The sequence below is a fragment of the Malurus melanocephalus genome, unplaced genomic scaffold, assembly GCF_030028575.1.
Source record: "Malurus melanocephalus ecotype Western Australia unplaced genomic scaffold, MMel_1.1 scaffold_835, whole genome shotgun sequence".
Classification (NCBI taxonomy): domain Eukaryota; kingdom Metazoa; phylum Chordata; class Aves; order Passeriformes; family Maluridae; genus Malurus; species Malurus melanocephalus.
This window is the reverse complement of record NW_026624067.1, coordinates 136,279-145,101: the sequence shown is the minus strand read 5'-3', so window position 1 is coordinate 145,101 and position 8,823 is coordinate 136,279.

Below are 8,823 nucleotides of genomic sequence, written 5' to 3'. Positions count from 1 at the left end.
CTCCCGCTGCCCGCGCTCCGCCGCGCTCGCACAGCCGGGATGCAGCGCCGAGCGCGCTCCTAAATTAGCTTTACCATAAATCTTTTAGGCTCTTAAATAAATAAGTAAATAACACTGCTCCCTTTTGCCCTCTTTTCTTTTTTTTTTTTTTCCTTTTTTTTTTTAGCATGTAACTCTTCATCAGCCTCAAGCCATTGGACTTCACTGACAGCAGTAACAGGAGACCCGTTGAGTTTGAATTTTAAGGGTTTTGGTTAGGTTGGGGTTTTTTTTTTCCTCTCGCCAGCAACTTGCTACTTTCAAACTTTGCACAAGGCTTTGGGTTGGGTTTGCTTCCCTGCTTTCAAATGACATTATGATTTTAATCAAAACGGACTGGTTTCTGGAGAAGGCCAGAGCAAACTGGGACGGGGAGGCAGCTCGGCTGGGCGGTTTACAGCAGTTCAGAAGAAGGTTTTGTAAACAAACACGGCTCAGAGGTAGAAAAGCAAATACAGTGGGTGAAATTTGGCCTCCTCCAAAGGCRATGGCACGGCTCAATGGGGCCAGTATTTTCACATCCACACACAACTTTTCCTCCAGCAAACACAAAACCAACAGAGACGCAGGTAATGGAGAAAACAGCTCCCAAACTGCATTATTATTATTATTATTGTTGAAACAACTTGATGCTGTCAGGCAAGAGCAACTAAAACACAAGTAAATGACTGAATACAGGGAGCAAACACCCTAACAGCTTTGCTGGCTAACAGAGACCTCCTGCCACTGCAGTCTGCCCCAAACATCGTGGCCCCTGAGCTGGGCCAGAAGGGGTCCCTGGAGCAGGGTCACAGCCCCCCTTGGTGCTGATCAGGGTTCCTGCACAGCGAAACCTCAGAGAAACTTCAGACACAAAGGTTTAACTTTCTGTTATCCAGATATTTCTCTTGTAAAGCCTGGGGGGGAAAAGTGGAAAATAAAGGAGAACTAGACAAGGTTGCAGGATTGATTCATTTGGGGCAAATAAGAGAGTAAAATCCCCTAAAATCAGCGTCAGGGCTCCTCTGGCCATTTGCACAGGCTGTGATTCCAGTGAGGAGCCCAGGCTGGGCTGTCTGTGGCACCTTTCCCAGCACACACAGGCTGGGAGCTCACAGAGCCCAGAGCCTCTGCACCTGCAGCTCTGTCACGCCATGCACGGGGACACCTGAGTGACAGAGGAGAAGCTGCTCCCAGGAGCAAGAGATGCATGCTCTTATTAAAAAGCAGAAATTAAAGTCCCCCTGCTTGGCTTGAATGTGTCCCATTTATTCCCACCCCACCTCACTGTGCTCAAACACATCACACACCTGATGCTGCTGGGGAAAGGGCCAAACTCTGCACCCCAACAGAGCTCACCCTGTGAACARCCTCAGAGAAAAGCTAAAAGAGAGAGAACCTCACAACCTCACAGGGTGAGAAAGGGCTCCCAAAGCAAACCCTGACTGCCTCTGAACCAGGGTGAAGAGAAAAATGAGTCAAAAATTGCCAAACTGCAGGCCAGATCCTGCCAGTGCTTCCAGGGCCAGTAGAGGTGGCCATCCCACAGCTCCTCAAGTCTCTGCTAAAGGATGAGCAAGCTGAGCTCTGAACTGAGATTTAGGCTCCGTTTGCAGATGCCTTTGTGACCTCTCAAAGCCAGGGAAACCCTTCCAGACAGGGAGAGCTGCTGTGTGACAGTTTTTGACATTAGAGCCATATCCCATCTACCTTTGTCCCTTCCTTCCTCCAGAAATGGGAGCATCAGATTTTAAAAAATAAAAAAAAAAAAAAAAAATAAAAAAAAAAAAATCAAAGGGAAAACATTAATAAATAATAATCAAGATCATCTGCAGTTTTAATGATAAGCTATTTAATGAATTATAAAGTACCTATAACTCAAAGTATGAGACTGTGCATTGTCAAAACTGGCATTAAAGTGTATGGAGATAATTAGGCAATAATGACCTCCACAGAGGGCTTTTCCTGGGAATTAATGACCAGTCGGGAGGAGCTGATGGCTCAAGGCACAAGMAAGGGCCATTAACCCCAGCTGGTCATTAATACTCAGGAAATGCCCAGCTCTGAGGCCGTTATTGTGAGTATATGATAAAATAAAGGGGGAGCTATTATGAATATCTGAATTTGTGGGCTGAYGGGAAAGGTGAGGCTTGCAGGTACTCGGGTCCAACCTCAGCCCTGGTACTCCTGCAGCTGGGTGTGCTCAGGAGGGCACCCCTGACACAAACACACCAGGTTTGGGGGCTCTGCCAGCACAAACAGAGCCTGTGAGGCACCTTTGCAACCAGAAGGAGTAAAAAAAAAAGAAAATAAAAATAATAATTTAAAAAAATAAAAATATAAAAACAGGGGGTTTGTTTCAACACAAATTTCAAGTATTAAATCCTTGTGCTATTAGCAGCTCCAAAGCCCAAGCCTCAGGCTTATGTAAGTGGCATGTCGTGTAACATACGACACAGTTTTGGGATCRTCACAGCCAAACCCAGCCCCTAGAGCAGGACCCCAAAGGCAGAGCAGCCTCATTTCATCCCAAACCCGCAGGCGCCTCTTCCCAAACTCGTCATGACTTCAGCGGGAGCTGGAGGAGGGAAGAGGAGTGTCACCTTCTGCTGGGGCAAAACAAAAGCTGATGTAAAGCTGATTCCGTATGCAGGACTTGCATCCTTTCCTGCCMCGCACGGCACTGCAGCAGCGGGCTGGAGCATCGACACAGAGCCAAACAGCAAATCTCTCCCGGCCCCAGGAGGGCATGGAAGAATTCGGGGAGCCAGACCCCTGGGATTGATGCCCCGATCCCCCCTCCCCGTTGTAAACAGAGGGAGGAATTAGCTTGAGCTGTTTTGCTGGGTAATGAAGCCCAGCTGCCCGCTGCCCCCAGCCGCTGTTTCTGCTGATCTCCGTGTCCCCCTCMCCGACACCCCCCAAGGAACCGGGGTTTTGTACCTCTGAAAGCTCTGAATCAACATCTCCATTTTCCCCTGGCTGCAGAGGGAGGGGAGGGGAGGGGGTGTCCATCCCCCGGCACAGCGCCCACCCCGCTGCAATTATCCAACCTTGTTCTAAATAAACCCGCAGGGGAGTGAAGGGACTTGATTTCCCTCTCTAGCCCCTCTGGTCATTTATTTACCCCAGTGCCATATTCCTGCTCTGAACACGCATCCGTGTGCCCGAGGGTGACAACCCCGGAGCATTTTGCCCTGTAGGATCACAGCATATGCAAATGTTCACCTCCACAAACAAATCCATGATGGTTGTAAATATTTCCAAATGATTCTCTGCAGCTATCAGCACTAATCACGCTGTTTGTGAGAACACAGCAGCGATGCTTGTTGGCAAAATAAAGGATCTCTAAGTTTCTTACAATCTGGAAAGGAATCCAGAGCAGCTCAGCCACAGCGTTCCTCCTCAACTGTTTACAATCGATCAGAAGGAAAAAAAAATTAAGTATCCCACTGGCAGTGTGGAGTTTCCAACAATCGAACATTAAAACCTGCTATTGCTCAGCATAGGAAAATCACTACMTAAGGAAAATTAGTGCTTGTTAGTACATGTAATATTCAGAATCACGAGGAGAATAAAAGCAGCAATGCAGAAACTGTTATCAGCAGAGGGAAAATTATTCAAGTATGCATTTGAGYAATTCTGCATTTTAATTTAACCCTTTGAAACATTAATCAAACCATGGCTAATTATAGGAATTAAGGAATTAAACGATGGAATCTTCTAAAAGATATTATTTAAAAGGCAGTTTATACAATTACTTGTATAGATGTTTGCTTTAAAGAGGGAAACATTTCTACTGTAATGAAAAGGGTCTTAGAAAATTAAATTAACAAGAGGGGACCAGGCTGATATGAAACTAAATTAGCATCAAATGCAAATTACAGGGTACTTAATGGTAGAAACAGGTGCAGAGCAGGTCCCTAAATGAGATAAATGAATAAAACATCCCTCTGCACAAATGTGGAAGCTGACACAAAGTCAATGATATGAATAATTCAGCAGCCTCAACACTGCTGTTGAGGTCAGCTTTCCTTGACCTTTGAAACAGGAAGTAAAATTCTGTCCAAATTTGAGTGACTGGAWATGCAGCAGTTATTTGTTGGGGAAGAAAAATAAAATTAAATTWAAAAGAAAACAAACAGAAATTTCAGATTATTAAAAAAAAAGAAGAAAACCAACAAAAATACAAATCCACAGTATGTGTGTGAAAATGTATATAACATATATAAGAGATTTTAAATCATGGTATGATCTAAACATGTTCAGAGCTAAACAGTTTCATCTTTCAAAAAATAATTTAGTTGTGCTAAAAGGGATATTAATAGAGTCAAAGTCATTGTATTCCAGGCATTAAAGAAATCAAATCATTTATAAGTAGCTGTTCAAAGCTCAGTGATCAGTCATTTACTTTGCAATAAAGTTTTTTAAAGGAGCAGAAAGATTTTTTTTTCTTGACTTTTTACCTAAGCTACCAATTTAGTCACTCTTGCACTTCAGACATTGAGAAGTCGCAATTTAAACTATAAACTTCCCTAACAACTGCGTGTAGAGAAACACAAGTGTGCAGAAGTGTGAAAGAAGCTTTAAAGTAGAAATTATACATAGGTAYATATTTTATATTGATATCTTAAAATGTAAATAAACCCTAGAAAAAATCCTTGTATTCCAAAGAATGAATACTTCTCCCCTAAAGAGAGAGAGAAATTAGGCAGCTGCCTTAAAGCAAGTGGAATATCTCAAAATTTACATCCTTATAACTAAATGAAGAAGATTTCTGTGCCTTTCCCTATGACAAAATACTCAGCTAAAAGCAAAGCTCATATMATTTCTGACTGCATGTATGGTCCTCATTTTAAATTGAATTTGGCACTAAAACAGATTAATAAGGTATGACAAATAACTAATTTCTCCAAGCTGGAAGGAAGAACATCACCCCTGCAGCTTGTCTTCTAGGGCAACAAAAGATGTTAAAATAGCATAAGTTACCTCRGCTCTTCYCTTTGTTGCATTAATCTCTCTTTACCTGCTCACCTGTCATCTGCAGAAACTTRTGTCTGATACAGTTATAAACAAAATAATTAATTTTATTTTCTCTGCTTTAGGCAGGTGAAGCCAGGAAAGGGACTGCAGGGTGCATTTCTGCCTCCAGAAACTTTGGTGAGGAGTTCARCCCTGGCAGAAATCACCCTGGAAATGCACATTAATGAGATAAACAAAACAAAAAAAATGAGATAAAAAAAAGGCAGCCCTGAAATGTCATAATCCCATGTGGCCAMGGCAGCAGGGGCAGTTTTGGGGCTRAGCTTGGGCTCTGCTCAGSRCTGGGGTTTCTGTGCAAAGTKGCTCCCTCCAAACGCSGGCTCTGAGAACCCAGCTGGTTCTCATTTCCAAACAACCAGTTTCTCTATCCCCAAGTGCTAAAGAAAATAATCCCAGCAATCCATGACTACACGCTTTCACAGGGACAGCAGTGAGAATTTGATTGTAGAGATAATTAAAGTCATTCCTGAAACTTCCAAGGAAAAGAAGCCAGGGTGGGGGGAGAGGAGGGGGCCAACAGGGACAACGATGCCCATGTTTAGTTTGTGTTTAAATTGAGCTAAGCTTGGAGAAGTAGCGGGACACACACTACTTTTGGGGAATTTGTTTTCCTGAAAATTCTCTCTTCTTCATTCTCACAGTTGCAATATTTGCAAAGAAAATGTAATAGGCTGTGGCAAGTAGGAAGATTAGAGTGAGGTTTGGAKCCTGGCTGTTCCTAATTTGGCAAGAGTATCCAGAGGGAAATGCTTTCACATTCTGGTAAACTTGAATAAAATTACGTACAGCCACTTCGATTAGAAGGGTTTAAAGGGAAATGATACCATAAAAGCAATAAACTCACTGCTATCTGCTTCAAACACTGAAAACATCTTTTTAAAATTAATGTTTCCTGCAGCCCTGCCATGAGTTAGGGCTGAAATAATTTTAATATTAACAACACTCAGGAGCAGGTCAATCTAGAGCCAATCACATGACTGCATTAGTYTTCTCCATCTTTCCAAATGTCCTCTGCATCTTTCCAAAACAGTGGAGTAATTTACACCACTCCAGCTGGTGTAAATCAGCAGGGTGTCCCTGRCATCAGGAGAGATGGGAAGCACTGGCCTCACTGAAAAATAATCACAATGATGATGATTAAATGGAAAAGAAATTTACAATTAAAAAGAAAAAAAAAACCAAACTCAAACAACAAAAATAAAAGCTTTGCTGCCAGCAAAGCTAAATTATACAACTGCCGTGTCACACGTCTGCTCTGACCCTCGTCATCCTGAAATGGGTGTGAAATTCAGAGATGGAGAGAAGGAGTTTAAAGCACTTGTAATCTCTCCGTCTGCACTATCTGCCTTGAGCAGGAAGGAGGGATCCGCTCAATGAGAGCTATTCAGGGCCTCTCAATTAACCTGATTAGTTCAGCACGCTGCTCTCATGAATGACACCTTATCTTGGAAATGAAGGGAAAAAACTTCCTTCTTCTGGAGATCCAGGCGGCCCCAAAGGCAGCGCAGCGGCGCCCACGGGCCGGGTCCCCATCTCCCCGGGGAGCTGCTTTAGGGGTGGCAGGGCCAGCAGCCCAGGTGGCCCAGGCAGGGAGGGGGTGTCCCTCTTTGAGGCCCATCCAGGCACATGATGGGATTTGGTGGCGGGGTGAAGGCTCCCGGAGCTGGCAGAGCCGGGGGCGGCCGCAGGTACCGCGACCCCCGGGAACGCTGCCGAGTGTCGGAGTCTGGAACTCGTTTCCTACGTGACAGATTAATGAGTAATAACTGGGTTACCATGGCAAAAAGCATTCCCAAAATTCTCTTTTGTTTCCCTGAGAATAGTCTCCCTATTTTATTTTTCTTCCCCCCTCCAAATCAGGCCACTTTGCAATAACACAAATATTAACTAACGTGTTATTCCTCCAAATGCGCACGGCTGCGGATGTCAACAAGGCTGATCGTTACACACAAACTCCGAGGATTAATCAGGGAAAATAGGTATCTCAATTACAATTATGATACTGAAAACTCAAATTTATGAATGGCCAGCCAACTTTGAAGACATTTATTAGGGAAATTCCGATGACTTCAAAAGTATTAATGTACTAATGAAACATTAGRGCATGATGTATTAATGTTCTTGTAATTTCTGACAAATTGAGTTACCATTGTCACAGCAGGGCAATCCTTCAGGAAAAAAAAAAAAGAGAAAAGTTCCTCTCTCCTGCCACGTGGTACATGACAGATGACAATTTACGTACACATAATGGGGTTCAGCGAGAAGTTTTCCTCCTACACCACGGTACAGTTTATTCCGTTTTTCAGAATGCCAGAGCTATTATGGAGCTCACTGTGCTTTAAAAAAAGAACCTAAGGATTGTCTTGCCTAAACAGCTCCATAGGGCAGASACTCTCCCACTGCATCCCTCGCTCAGCAGCCTCAGAGTCCCACAGGGCACAGAGACACCAGGCCTTGGTACCAACAGGAAGACCCAGAGAGAAGGAAAAAAAAGCTTTCCGGAGCTGCTTTAAGCACATAAACCCCAGCATGAGAAACAAATTCTGCCCCAGACCACAGYAAACTCCAGGGGACTCCTTTGTAATGCAGCCAGGCTTCCTCATTTTTCTTCAAAAAGGGGCAWATCCTGATCTGAGSTGCAGGTCCTTTCTCTCTCCTGCCWGTAAAAYSYCCAGCAARACATGTCAGGGGTGGATTCCTCTGTGCAGCCAAAGCCCAGCTCATGCAGGACTGTGCCAGAGCTGCAGAGGCACCTGGAGCAGCWGGGAGGAGATGCGACCATCACATCTTAATAGCTCTGAGTGTGGCTAATTTTATTCTTCTTTTAGAGCAAAGAACTTCATAATGAGTACAGAATACATTTCTCCTCTCCTTGTGTCATCTTTCTACAAAATTTGAACTAGGTAAAGTGGTTTTTAACATCCACTTATCAAAGTGACTTAACATCTGGGAAGTCAGCCAATGGTTATGTAGTGATGCAGATGCCAAAAAATCCGACTGAAGGATTATATTGAGGGAGTTTACAGAGAAGACCTGATTCAGATGGGTGGAAGGTAATGGTTATCCTGGTCAGGAGAGSCTGAGAATCTCCCTGCAAAACCATGGATAATAATTGAGGGAAAATATTATGTTTTAAATAGCTTATTTTTAATCCTTTATAGACACTGGCTGTATCCTGCACGAGTAACTTTTTCCAAAGGCAGATTTTGAAATCAACAGATGAATAGTTTGTCAAAATCCAATAGGAAATGAACAGAAAATTATTTCTGCCTCTGACAATCATTGAGACAACACGAAGAAGAAGATCATTTTTTGATTGCTAGACAACACACATTGGAATATTAAGTATTACTAACATTTAGCTATATAAAATTAATCCTTTCCAGGGTCACAGTCATGTCACTTAAGGGTGTCTTCTTTTCTTTTTTTTAATTATCTTTGAAAAAAATTACCTAAACATTCAGCTAATTGAATAATATGTTTARCTGAATGTTTGCAACTCTAATTAGAAAGTAAAGGTGAGAGGAGCACCAGGAAAACCCAAGAATCAAGCAGGCTTGTATGACCCTGGCATTGTAGCACCACCTTTTTTTTTTCAGTAGCCCCATTTTTCATCTCTTTCTAACCCAGCGTGGCAYTGGAAGAATTAAAGAAAACAATAAAAGAACAACTGAGTGTACAGGGTAGGATTTACTGGCATTTACTTTTAATTCTATGGTCCTTTGCTCTGTGGCTTATCAGCCCTATGTCAGCCCTTTTTCC